At 40.5% G+C, this 14,656-nt stretch overlaps 1 protein-coding gene across 1 annotated transcript in view; it reads right to left on the bottom strand.

Moving 5' to 3' along the window:
- The window catches only part of flrt1a (fibronectin leucine rich transmembrane protein 1a), a 68,234-nt gene extending 54,007 nt beyond the window's left edge, over nt 1-14,227 (bottom strand). Inside the window, exon 1 of the mRNA XM_066660308.1 lies at nt 13,878-14,227. The gene's annotated coding sequence lies outside the window, so the exon portion shown is untranslated. The remainder of the gene's footprint in view (nt 1-13,877) is intronic.
- Nucleotides 14,228-14,656: the final 429 nt, after the last annotated feature.

Here is a 14,656-nt window from a genome sequence, read left to right as displayed (position 1 = left end):
GGGATCAAACAAGCAATCTCCTCTTAATAGGTCCAACGCTTAGACAGCTTCCTCTGTATTTCTTCTGAATTTGTGCACTTTCTGAAAATGAAAACTCCTTCTCTTCCTCAGCTACACTGCAATTAAGAGGAAAGTCAGTATCAATTACAGCTTTGTGCTGGTTCTCATCTATAATTGCCTCCATCAATCGCATGTTCTCTGTCGCTCAAAAACCAGCAAGAGCAAGGCCTGTTTGCTCTCATCCTTGAAGAATTTGAGACATACACAGCAACTAAGAAATAAGCAAATCGATTTTACTTTTTCACGCAGCATAGACGATTCCACACACACTTTGATTTACATATTAAACAGTGTAATATGAAGGATAATCGAGTGTGTGGACAGAAGGAAAAACAGTTAAAATGAACTGGTTTAAAAGAATAAGAAAAGCCTGAGGAAAAGAGCACAGCAATCAAATCAACAACCAAAGCCCTACCTGTAGCCTTGTGTCTAAATGGCGCAGGGAAATTGGACAGCCTGTGCCATTTCGTCGCTCCTTAATGGGCCGGACGACAATTCAGATGAATTGTGCACCTGATTTCCATCGTGTTTAGGAGAAAAACAGCACTGAAAGTGAGACGCTTTAAGACTTTGAAAAGCTAGTTCTGTGGAACACAGAGTGCCTGCAGCATTTTAACTCAATCTGAGCCTGTGCTGGGCTCCTCATACAGGGAAGTTATTGAAATAATTAGGGGTAATTCTCAGAAAGGCAGGGGGAGGTCAGAATGTCCAGACCTGACGTCCAGGGCATTCCCACTGTTTTAAGAGGATTTGCAATTTCTTCTTTTTCCTCTACTTCCTTGCAGGGAAGGGGCGGAGGATCTGTTTCAGTTATCATGATAAACAACTTCAAGGATATTATCAGTATTTCTAGAACACTGAGTAAGTGCATTTGTGATGGAATATGGCCAATTCCTCTGAAATAAAATGAAATTATCCTTATTGTCCAGCAACTCCATCCACTTCCCACTTCTGGGAAAGCTTTACAATAGATGCTGGAACAGGTCTGTGATTGGATGGCATTCCTCCATGACAGCATTAGTGGGGTTAGGTAGTGATGTTGGAAGATTAATTCTGCAACACTAACACCACTCATCTTATAAATATTGAATGGTCCTCTATCACTACAGAGAACATAGTTCAACTGCTCCACATCTCATTGCCTGGGGGTTTTATATTCATCTGGATGACACTTGAGCAGGCACTGAGCTTGGTGATCTATGATACATGGGCAGCTGCTTTAATACATGCCTTTTTGTGTCATGCTTTTCTGTGGAAATTACACAAGCTGTGTGTCCCTGCTCAAATGGGATCAACAATGCACCCTAAAGTATCAGAATTCACTAATTACAATGTTTATAAAAGTTTGGACATTGTACACCATAATAACGATGGATTTGATCAATTTTACAAAGCCACCAGTGAATAGAAACACAATCTTATGCAGAGCAACAAGCAGCTGATTGGATGTCAGTCCGTTATGATGTCATCTTTTTATTTTTATTTATTTTTTACCAAAATTGTTTTAAAGTTTTTTGATTGTATTCTATTTTTGATCGTATTATGTCCATTTCTAAAGTAATATTGCATTAAACGTCATTATATTTTAAGGAATCACGAAAATGACCTCATGGATCATGATGGTATATTTCTGACATTTCGCCTATCCTTACAGCAGGTGGTGTTAATCCTCTCTGTGTGGTATAGGGCATGTGTGTACGTGTTTGTGTGTGTGTGTGTGCGTGCATGGTTTAAGCATCTCCGCAGCTGTACTGTTTCACAGTTTTACATCCAAATCCAATGTTACAATCCGGCCCTTCAATATGTCAGAGCTTTGCCCACTGCTGCTATGATCCGACATGCTCCATTTGCCAAGGTAAAAGGGTGAGATGTATGTATGTGTGTGTGTGTGTGAGTGTGTGTGTGTGTTCGTATGAGTGAGTGCATGAATGGGTCTGTACACTTCTGCACAGCCCTGGCAGCTTTACAGAGTAGCATAATCCTATAATATCCATGTACATATGTAACAAGCCGTAACTTACATTATATCTAATAAATCATCATAATTAGGGCTTTAACAATTCATATATTTTCTGATTTGTTGCAGTTTGAATATTTTTATCTGACAAAAAAGGCTCAAATAGAAGCTGTACAAAATATGAATTATACAAAATATCACTCACAATTGTCTGAAAAATAGCCTAGTAACTTGAGAGCTTAATAATCACTGTGCCCACTATGCCAGCGTTTTTCTAAAAGGATGAAATTAAAGTAGCAATTAGTAATTTTCTGTAATCAGTCGTTTTGCTTCATGTTATGAAGTAACCATTACACTGACAGCGAGTGGTCTGGATGTATTAGAGATTCTGTGCAAAATCTATATTAAATATGCCTGGCCCCATTTGGGGACCCACTCTATGGGGCATAAAATGTTGACTACAAAGAGACTCAATTAGATTCTTCACTTAAAGGAACAATACATAAAATTTGATATTTTTGCTCCTGTGTTCCCCCTACAGTTCACATATAGTTCACATATACTGTTCTGAAATCAGACGTTTCCTACATTAGGAAACTGTACTACGTTATGTAGTACAGTTTCTGAAATGCTGAGACCAGAGTAGCAATGGCAGAGACTCTATTCACCCTATTACATGTTACAATGATTTTGAGGCTGTATACTTGGAGGTGAAAATACTACCTAGTGTTCCTTTGCTCTAAGCTACAGAAAAAATCATTTCCATGAATATCACATGCTTATTTTGGGAGGAAATATAACTTATTGTTCCTTAAGATGTATTAATTTAGAATTTTTGCAAGCAAGCGCCACAAAATAGAAAATCATGGGGAAATACGAATACTGTTTTAAATTTCAGTGACCACAGCTAGCGCCACAACCTGCGCTTTCTACATAAACACACAAATATGGACATTATTTAAGTTTAAATAAGAATATATTGACTGACATTAAGCTCTAAACTTGTTATTGCCCTAAGCAAGCTTTGTGGTCTGTAGCTGTGGTGGTGGAAAACACTAAAGAAAATCTAATAAGCCAGAAATGAAAAGCATACATCTCAGCAAACAGGATGTGAAATCCTTTACAGACTGCCTAAAAAAAAGAGATAAAATCAAGCTAACTGGAGTGTAGTGAAAAAGCTAAGCTGAGCCTGAAACTCAAGAAATTCAAGGAGCTACACAAAATGAACTGTAATGACACTGAGGTGTGTTACAACAGGCTACTACGTTTTGTAGTCTGTATTAACCTCATCCACTTATGAACCATTCTAATACCACAGTCATAATGTAGTAAATATGAATGGATTTGTAGTTTACGGCACTTTAGTGGCACAACTGTGGGCCCTTTCATTAGGAAAGTTGGTTCCCCAGTGATGCCTTAGGAAGGCCCTCCCTTTCTCTGCTCTCCCCAGCACAACGCTGGACAACACGTGTGTCTTCTAGAACACAAAACATGATTTAGCACTTAGCATTGTCCTCCAAGCGTGTTGAACATGGGAGGTCGAAAAGAAGCATTTACTGGCTTCAGATGTCTGGGCTGAGATATATCCTAGCCTTCTCTTAACTAGGTTCATACCCTCGTGTGACAGATAGGGTCCTAGGTAACAAGTGAAATGCAGTTGGTAAGTGTTCTTTAACTAATGGGAATACATAATGTGCAGAGAAAAGCATACGTTATGTAATTTATCATGATGCAGATAAAAGATAATCATATTGCCCAACCCTATTGCACAGAACAGTGACTACACTTAGCAATTATTGCAAATTGCATTTTCATGATTATGTGCGGATGCGATGATCTCTGTGTGTGTGTGTGTGTGTGTGAGTGCATGCATGTGTGTGTGTGTGAACACATGTGTGTGTGGGGGTACATTGGGTGTGTATCCATGCACTAGTGAAAGTCTTTCCTGCATTGGCATGAGCTTCTATGCCCTACTGACTGCCAGCTGTCACATAGAGACAGGGAGAGAGAGAGAGACAGAGAGAGAGAGAGAAAGAGCGAGAGAAAGGAAAGGGAGATACAGGGAAGGCAGGCTGGGAACGGAAGAGAAAAGCGGAGGTTGGGGGGTGATGGTGTGTGTGTGTGTGTGTGTACACACACCCTAAGGCTCAGTGTCTCTCTCCTCTCTGTCTTCTCTCCCTGATGACACAAGCAACATGGCCGCCCGACAGAGGCTGACAAAAGAGAGGGACGAAGGAAGAGAGAGGCAAAATGAGCCTTAGTGTTCATACAGAAACAAGACAGAAAGAAAGGCATGGTGAGAGGTGTGGGTGGGGGGTGTCTAAGCTTGAGGAGGAGATTTATTTCCTGCTCCACTGTCCTCAATAGAGAACCACCAGAGATTTTTTTTTTGCTAAGAATAAAAAAGTTCCATAACTCCCTTGTACTGAACAACTCCCTATTGTAGTCAGACAAAGGAAGTACATCCTCTGCCCTGTTTAATTTCTTATCTGGTACAGCTGGATTCTGGGACTGAGGAAAATAAATATTCCACTACTACAGTTTATCACAATATTTCTATTCCAATCCATTTCACATCTGTTTACTTCTCTGTGCTGATTATTTTAATACATTTCTTTTTTTTACTCATTATACGTCAACCCTCTGGAGGGCACCAGTCCTTCACAGGGCAACACACATTCACTCACACACTCACACCTACGGACACTTTAGAGTCGCCAATCCACCTACCAACGTGTGTTTTTGGACTGTGGGAGGAAACCGGAGCACCCAGAGGAAACCCACTCAGACACAGGGAGAACACACCAACTCCTCACAGACAGTCACCCGGAGGTCCCTGGAGCTGTGTGACTGCGACACTACCTGCTACGCCACCGTGCCGCCCCAGTTCAAGTGTATGGCAATTATTAATATTTATTAATATTTATAACTGTTGATATATAGAAAAGCCATACTGACAGAAACAACTCAATCTACAATAAATATTAAAGGTGCTATTTAAAGCAGCACTAAGTAGTATCTTTACCTTAAAATTACAGATTCAAAATCACAGTGATGCTTCACTGCCCTTTAAAAGAGAGCATGGTGCCGCTGGTGTTTCTTCTCTGGGTTCAGCACTGCAGAAACTGCACTGTGAAACATTTGGTGAAGGGTAGGAAACCACCCCCCACTCCCCAATTTATTTCAGGACATTGCTGTAAAAGTAGATTACACTCTAAAACTCTAGGGGGAGACGAGGAGCAAAGAAATGTCAAATCTCACCTACTGTTCCTTTAAGACAAATATATCAACACAGAAATTATTTAGTTTAAACAATACTGACAACGGGGAAATAAATCAGGGAACATTTATGATGGGGGGAATTTAGCTATTTTAAGGTGCACCCATTCTTAACACAGGTCTTCAGGTGCACCTACAGCTTACAAAATGTCAAAAGCAATGCTTTATAATTGGACACATGAGTTAAGGCCACAACAAAAAGCTCCCCAGCACTGAGGTGTGGAGCAGTAGAAATGCATTCTGAGTGGTGGAGAAACAACAAATACATCTAGGATGAGATGGAGTGGCTTTGCTTTTCGGAACTAACCAACATCAGCAGCTGGCCTCGTTTTCCAATGATATCATGGCAGAATGCAATCAAATCTGTGAAGCAATGGTCCTATATTTAGTGCAAATACTTCCCAGAAACGTCGAAGCTGTTACTGTAGCAAAGCATATATCCAGAGCAATTAGGCAGCCCTTAGCTACTTTTTCAAAATATCTGACTTGTATTCATGCAGTTGTCCTCCTACAGAAATACATGTTAAATTCTCTGTAGTGCTTTTGTTTCCATTTCCATTCGTCTCAGCACAATATACCCAATGCAAATTCTGCTGGATCTGATGTAAACATATGATTGCGAAACCTAACAATTGTGGGAAATAATTGCTGTCAGCTTAAATAAGTCTGATCAGCTCAAATACTTGGGAATAAACAGGAGTTTATGTAACCACTCTGACAGGCCTAATGAGGACATCACATTTCATCTTCCCTGTGCTTTACATATTATTGTATCATCTTAGAGCTGGCGTTCTGAAAAAAGGACAGACCGTGCTGCTGTCTAATGGCATCCGTATTACAAGATGTCCGATGGTGTTTTTAAAAAGTGGATGTTAATAGCTTGTCTTACAGGATAATTATACAAATATTGCACAATATAACCTTGTGCAAAAAAAATTTGGCTGTTAAAATGGATTTGTTTACAATGATGTCTGATGTACTAAAATAATGCCTGTAATTGATATTTACAAGTAAACACAGTATTAAACAAAGAGTGAGAGATTACATTACTGTAAAATATATGCAAAATCATAACCTAGAAAAAAATGCCTTATATTTGTTAATCATTTATTTCATGTGGTTATCACACTAACAATTCAGTCACAAGTACTTTATAACTGCTTTATTGATGAACAATACAAAACTGTATAGAGGCATAATACAGGTTAACCAGTTATAACAAGGGTCATTTCCATATATCCCTCTTAAAGGCACAGAAATGAGAACAGCTTGTTTAATATTAACCCTGAATATATTTGATCAATTTCCCACAAGTTCCCTGGGGTCTTAATGAAACATCTGTGAAATGCTTTGGTAAAAATACCACAAGGATCAAACAACATGGCACCGTTCTCTCCCTGTCTTAACAGCTCTGTAATGATCAAGCAGTTTCAGTGCCTGTTCAAATGAGAATGAACCACAGCTCAGTTCAGCGTAAGAGCCCAGGGACAAGAAGCAAGAAGAAGATTTGTATTTTAGCCGTTTTTGTTTGTTTGTCTTAAACCACAGAAAACTGACTGGGTTGTATTAATTTTAAAGTTTGTGGGTTAATAGGCATTGCATAAATGCATATTAATGTGCAAATGCTGAATAAAGTTTTTAATATGTTCCCGTTAAGGGACACAGAAAGACTGGAAAAGTTAATATATAAACAAATTATGCTCACTTTGGGAACATCAGCACTTCTACATAAACAATAGGAGTGGACCTCGGGGAATGAAATATAGGACATGAGCCCTTTAATTACAGTCCAGTTATTTTGGGTAATGCTTTGGCAACACTGTTTTAACCAGCAGTATTACAATAAGGCTCCACTGTCAGGAATGTGAAACAGATAGTGAATAAGAGAAAGAGAGAGAGAGAGACAGCGACTGAATCATGATGAGAATGAGAGATTTGAATCTAAGTGAAGGGAATTTGCATGTGTCCTATATGTTCACCAACCCGTGCAGCTGTGTTTAACGTTCAGAGACGTGCTTCAAGATGAGGCAATTAGGCCTGTGCATTTGTAGCTTTGTCTATACAAAGAGCCCACTGATTGACCCTTAGTCTTTCAGCATCAGCCGTTCCGAACATTTTCCCGCTATAATTAGGATAGACTGTTGGTGAGAGGACAAAGATTCACTATTTAAACGTCATCCTGTGGTTCGTTATTTGCCTCTAGGACGATGGCAGGCAAAAGAGAAGTAGAAATAGAGAGAGAGATAGAGACAACTTGCAGGTATCACATATGAATACCGCTACATAATGTCAATATTATGTAGAAATACACTGAATGATCACTGAATTAGGAACACCTGCCTTGCATCTACAATCACTGTCTGTTTATCAGCTCCACTGACCAAACAGGAGCATTTTCTAGTTCTACAACTACATACAGTAGTCCACCGGTTTCTCTGCATATGTTCTTAACCCCTTGTCACCCTGCTCTCCAATGGTCAGGACCCACACAGAACCACCACAGAGAATGTATGATTTGGGTGGTGTACTATTCTAATGCACTGCAGTGACACTGACATGATGGTGATGTGTTAGTATGTGTTATGCTGGTACAAGTGGATCAAACACAGCAGTGCTGCTTGAGTTTTTAAACACTGTGTCAACATTTAGTGTGCACTCTGTTAGACACACCTATCTTGTTGGTCCACCTTGTATATATAAAGTCACAGACAGTAGCTCATCTGTTGCAGCACAGTTTGTGTTGGTCGTCCTCTAGACCTTCATCAGTGGACACAGGATGCTACCCACAGGACACTGTTGGATGGATATTTTGGGAACAGGGACAACTCTCAGTCTGGCATGACACTGTCACTGCAGCGCCGAGAATGATCCACAAACCAAATCACACCTGCTCAGAGATGGTCCTGTGGGGGCCCTGACAATTTAAGGGCAGGGTGAAATGGGGATACAACAATTTATGCAGAGAAACAGGTGGACTACAGTCTGTAATTGTTGAACTACCATATGGTCGGTAGGAATGATAAAATAAACAGTGAGTGTAGATACATAGCAAGTATTCCTAATCCAGTGATTGTTCAGTGTATATCATGCTACAGTTATCTATTCAAATAAGCCCCTTATTCAGAGCCCATATTCAATATGTTTTATTTAAAGGTCTCTCTCAAACCAGGAAAATAACAATAGGAAAGAAAATACCCCCTGACTGTCCTATAGAGTGGCCATAAATGATGCATGTTTCACAATAATGGCATACAGAGAGATTACATGTGAGGTGTGTAGGCGAAACCAAGAGACAGAAACACCAAAGTTGTCTGGGCTAAGGGGGAAAAGAAAGAGAAAGAGAGAGAGAGAGAGAGAGAGAGAGAGAGAGAGAGAGAGAAAGGGAGAATATATATGATTTGTAGGAGAAAGCAAGAGAGAGATGCTGTTGTTTATGTTGATAAAAAGAAAAGGAGGGTGGAAGAGAGAGAGAAAGGGAAGAATGGGAGAGACAGAGAGAGATAGGCAGAGAGAGACATAAAGTGAGAGGGAGAATATACAGGATTTATAAGAAAAAGCAAGAGACAGATGCTATATATGTTGAGAAAAAGGATGGAGGGAAAGGGAATGACTAAGAGGGAGAGAGAGAGAGGAGAGAGAGAGAAAGAGAGAGAGAGAGTCAGAGAAGGAAAAAGAAAGAAGGAAAGAAAAAACTATGGATGCAATTCTACTCATGAGAGAAAAATACAGACAGGGAGAGAGCGAGTGAGAGAGAGAGGAAGAGAGAGAGTGAGAGAGAGAGAGCGAGAGAGAGAGAGAGAGAGAGAGAGAGAGAGAGAGCGAGCGAGAGGAAGAGAGAGGGAGACTTTGACTTTTAACAGTCTTTTATTAGAGAGAGAAAGAGTGAGAGAGAGAGAGAGAGAGAGAGAGAGAGAGAGAGAGAGAGAGAGAGATGGTCGCATGCAATCATGTTGCATGTTTACAGTGTGTCCCTTGGTGTTAGAGAAGCTGAAAACATGATGCAGTCTTCTGGGAGGAGAACTAAAGGGAGAAGGAAAGGACACACGCAGGTGAAGAATGACAAGCTGGAGCAGAGAGTATTCCATCAGGAAAAAGCCACTAATACACTGGCTGGTAAGAGAAAAAAGTGAGAGTGAGACAGAAAAAGACAGCGAGAGAAAGAAAGAAGGCTACTACTCTATGGAAAAACAGGCTTGTCCTTTAGTCGCACACAAAAAGCCCAGCAGCAGCATTCAGATAGGAGCAGGGGTTCTTTCCTCATTTTGCTATAAGTGCATCACTCAATTAATGACAAAAATATAATTCAGTCATTTCCATTTGAATAAATATTCATAATGAAAACACACCACAAGTCTCAAAGCCCATTCGCTTTAGTTGAGGCTGGGTGCTTTAGTTGAGGGAGACAAAAAATTTGACATTTTCTGGAAGGTTTAGCCCTGTTCTGAATGTGTATACAGTAGTTATGCAAAATCCTGGATACACACTAAATATTCCTTTAGATATATTAAGCCCAGACTTAATATCTATCCAAATCTAGACAGCCCAAACTGAGTATCAATCTAAAATAAGCTAAAAATAATTCACAGTCACAGTGCATATTTAAGGCGGTAGTAAATCCAGACTTGTGAAGATGGTGTACCATGACTATGAGTATGATTGGGCTATAGATACTTACTATGTGTGTGAGGGTATTTATAAATTGAGAAGAGGTGGTGCAGTGCAGTGAATGTCTTGGTATTTATATTTGGAAAATGGTTCACAAAGCAGATATTAATGATTGGCAAATAAGAGTGACTGCTTTTTCTGCCAAAGGGCATAGTGTGATGAAAGTTGCTGAATTTGCAGGTGTATGGAAGTATATAGTCGTACAAGCCTACCAGCAGTGGCAAAAATCCCAGTCTACAGGAAATTTGTGTCAGAATTGTGGCCGAAAGATGAAACTGATGGACAGGGACCACCTGCTTATTTCACAGCATGAAAATTAAATTTGCTTTGCGTCCATGCAAGAATTGCTTCTAGGGGCCAACCTAGGTCTTTCACAACCAATTTCTGAAAGAACACCCTGCAGAGAACTGCATATACCATGAACATATGTAGCAGAGACACACAAGAAGCCTTTTCTCACACTTGTTCTCAAAATTGCCTGGTTACAGTGGGCAAAGAGACAAAAAATTGGATTGTTCTTGACTGGAAACTTGCCATCTCATCAGATGAATCATCTGCACTGGCATGCAAAATCGCACCATTTGAATCCTCTAGAAAGTCTGTGGGGTTACCTGTTACACCATGTAATATATCATGGAAAGCAGCCACAAAATCTGCGCAATTATTTGATGCAAGGGTGAATAAACATTAATTTCTCCTAATTCCAGAAACTTGTCCAGTCCATGCCAAATCTAATCACAGCTGTTATTCATGGTTGTGAGGGGTATTACATGCTGTTAAGCACACCTCAGTCACAGGTGACTAACTGTTTGTTCGGTGAGCTTATGTTCATAAGCAAAATCATCCCACACACTGGAACACCATTGATAGGCTTTGCTAGCATTTAGCCATGACATAAGTGTGTATTAGTAAGTACAGTATGTATAATCTCATAAAAAAAATGAATTACAAATAGAGAGGGAGATTCTGGTAAAATTGAACGTGAGCCTAAAATTTCTTGTAGCAGTGCCATTTGTCAGTGGGGTATAATACCCTCATCAGTGGGCTGTGGAGTGAAAGCATGGATAGAAATCTCTTAAATATCTTTGAGATTAGCAAGAGTGGTGTTTGTGATCCAAAACTAGCCATCCAACATTAATTTCAGACATTACCAATGCTCCTGCTGTGGAATACAATCAAATACTCACACCAATGTCTCAATATCTAGTCTAAAGCCTACCCAGAGATCCATTATCAATAGCAGATATCACTAATAACCCTGTGGAAAAATACAATGTCCTGAAATCTTGTCTGAAGCTTTCCCAGAAGTGTAGAGGGGATAAAGAGGGGACAAACTCTCTATGATTGCAGAAGAAATGTTAGGTTGAGGTGTCTGCATACCTTTGGACATATAATATGTGTATATGAAAAAAACACTGGATATTGGCATCTAAGCACAATTCCCAATTCTGCGTATCTACAAGGAAATTGTAGTTTAGTTAGTAGAGTAAATCACCCAGGCAGACATTTTCTTTAACACAGTAGTTGTGACTACTTGCTGAGAGGAAAAATATGGCGCTTTTGTCAGCTCTATTTGCTTTTTTGGTACTTGGTCTTTAGTTTGTTTTCCACTAGCACAGCTCCCCCTCAAAATGAACCTGATGACATTGCAATCACTGTCTCTAATTGGAACTGGGAGCTTTGGAAACAACAACAGCGGTGGTAACATTAAGTGTTATTTATTCATAGTGTATTCAACGTGTTGTTGTTTGTTGATTGTTCCTTGTTGCACCGTCCACCTCTCTCTGGATTATTTAGTCAGCCACCTGGATGTCTGCATTTTGTATTAATTGATAAGGTTGTTATGTTTACACAATGTTAGTCCCTGTTTAGCTCCCTTGAAACCACAGGAGAGCAAGTACCAAAAAAAGTACCCGGTTCCAGGTATCTGCTACAAAAATTGCCAAATGCAAATGCAAAAAAAAAGGAAATGGAGTTGAGTACAGAAAGTTCCATGCAGTGGAAAAGCACATAAACATTGAAAGATCCTAATGTGTTATAGCTCAATTCCTTAAACACACATTTGATGACTCAAAAACTAGAATGCAAGGCAAGTCTTTTGTTAGGTAACAATGTAGCTACTACACACCAGAGCTGCACAAGCCCAACACACATGTACACACTTAATACACAATTATCACCCACAACATCCTAAAAGCTCAAGGCAAGGCACACATTTGTTACTCATAGAAAACAAAGCATCTTGTCACCCCTCAAGGTTTTACTTCCAGCAGCTAGAAGTTAGCTAACTTTCCGCATGTAGCCCTCAGGTGAAGTCCCACGTAGCCTCTACAGTGAGGCTCAGCCTACAGCTCCTTGTTGAGCTAAAAATCGACCATGGTTTCCCCTATCGACCAAACTGTGTTCAACACAGCTTCTGGAAAGCTCAGATAAGGGGATAAAGGCAGCGAAGGTTAAAGGGGAATTCCACTGGTTTCTCAAAATATCTGAATAATTCAGGAGCCGGGATGTAAACAAAGTCATTCTCAAATGTTTGATGTGAAATGGAGCATTAGAGAAACTTACTGACTTGGATTACTTTACATTTGTGGAAGGAATTCTTTTTTTATCCAAAATGACCACATATCTTTTGCTTTTTTTTACATGATTTATGTGCTATAAAACACTTCCCAGCAAGCGTGCCCTCACTGGCCCACTGTGGGCTGACTGTGGGCAGAGTGGGCTTGGACAAACCCTCACAGAACTCCCAGCAGCCATGTAAGGTCTTGTATTGAGCCCACAGCAGGTGACCGGACTGTGGCCCACTGCGAGCTGACTGTGGGCAAAGGGAAACTGAGTAAAATCACACTGATCCCACAACGGCCCACAATGAACCCTTGCTGACTTTCCGGAATGATACTCAGACTGTAAGGTTAGGTGCTAGTTTTTCTAACACACATGCAACTCCTCGTCGTGAACGGGTTTGAAAAAATGCACCTTGGATGGCAACATTTCCTTAAAACTATTAACGATATGACACAATGAGCATTTACAGTCATCTGGTTCCTATCTCCACAGCTGTGGACAAATCTGACTCGGTTAAGTGTCTTTACAATGGCGCACTTCACCTCAAACACCACAGAATGACTTTGCTTACATATTCAGCATTTAATAATTAAGCAATTTTGAAAATAGGCTCTCCTTTAAGGTAGAAAACCTGTCCACATTTTATTTAGCAGTCTATACTCAGCTTGGGGGAAAAACAACAGCTGTGTACAACTCATTCAGCTTCTCGGCATTTCTTAATAAAGAGGGGAATCTGACTCATACGCAGTTATATATATATATATATAATTATTTTTTAACCCCATAACTTATGCGCATATGTTGAACGTCCATTCACTGCATTGTGGGCTGGGCTGAACATTTTTATACGAATGGCATCAGCGAAAATCACGGGCATAAAAAGACGAAGAAGGGGGAGTAGTGGCAGGTGCTTTATGCCACATTTGTTTCCTCACCATAAAAAGTCTGGGCGGTTATATTATCGACACACATTTAGTTCATTCGTACGTGGCATACACTTTAATACGGGGCTCACAGAAAGCGAAGCTGAAGTTGAGCTTCCTAAATCTTATTTTTCGTTCCACCTTAAATGGTGCAGCATTTACATTCTTGCGCCGTTCACGCGGGTTTCCCCCCCGTTTCCTAAAACACTATCTCTCTCCGTCTTTCTCATTCTCTCCATCTCCTTCATCCTCTGTCATTCTTACACTTGCTCTCTCTTTCTCTCCCCATTCGGTGTCATTTTGCCTCTTGGCGTTTAGTATCAGTCTCAGAGCCCGCGTGAACGCGAAGGCATCGTTTAAGGTGGACACGGGAATTTGAATAAAAAACCTAACTTAAGCTTCGTTAAAGAAAGGATAAACCGCCTTACCTTTTCGACACGGAACTCTCAATCTTTCACTCTCTGTGCTTTTCTGTCTCTCTCTCTCTATCGCCCGTCTCTTCGAGCCAAAGCCGGCTGTGTTCCTCTTGTTTTTTCCGCGCTGGGAGTAAGTTCCACCGCTCGATTTCGTCAATTTCTCGGATAAAGGAGTCGGCAGCCTTAACTGGATTGTAGTCCCCAAATTAAGTCGCCCGTCCAGTAGAGCCCCGTCAGTCAGCCCTCAGTCATCATCATTACAATCGTGTCTCTCTCTCTCTCTCTCTCTCTCTCTCTCTCTCTCTCCTCCGAGCCGAGCATCCAATAGCCTCTCTGTTCAAAAAAACCTGACAATCCACCCACTGCTGTGTAGCACTATAACACTACACTAAATAAATAATAGGCGCGTGGTGGTTAAGACCGTGAGTAGAACGTGGCTCGCATAACTTCATCCTTCTTTCGTTGTCACGCTGATTTATCGAATCTTCTCCCATTCCCTCTCTCTCTCCCTCTCTCCCTCGCGCTCTGCAATCTTCTCTCCCTCTCTCTGCCTATTCTCTCTCTCGCTCTCTCTCCCCATTCTTTCTTTCTCTACCTTTCCCTCAATCTCTCCCTCCACTTCTTCCTCGTTGTCTCACTCCTTCCATCATTCTCATCCTTTACCTATATCTCACTCTTTCCTACAATTCCCTTCTTCTGTCTGTCACATTCTTTCTTTGCCATTGTCGTTGTCGTTCTTATTCCTTTTCATTCTCTCTTTCTCATTTTCAGTGTCTCTCCCCCCCACCACA

This window comes from Hoplias malabaricus, chromosome 2 (assembly GCF_029633855.1).
Source record: "Hoplias malabaricus isolate fHopMal1 chromosome 2, fHopMal1.hap1, whole genome shotgun sequence".
Classification (NCBI taxonomy): domain Eukaryota; kingdom Metazoa; phylum Chordata; class Actinopteri; order Characiformes; family Erythrinidae; genus Hoplias; species Hoplias malabaricus.
The sequence above is the reverse complement of the archived record's forward strand: the minus strand, read 5'-3'. Positions and strand labels throughout refer to the sequence as shown.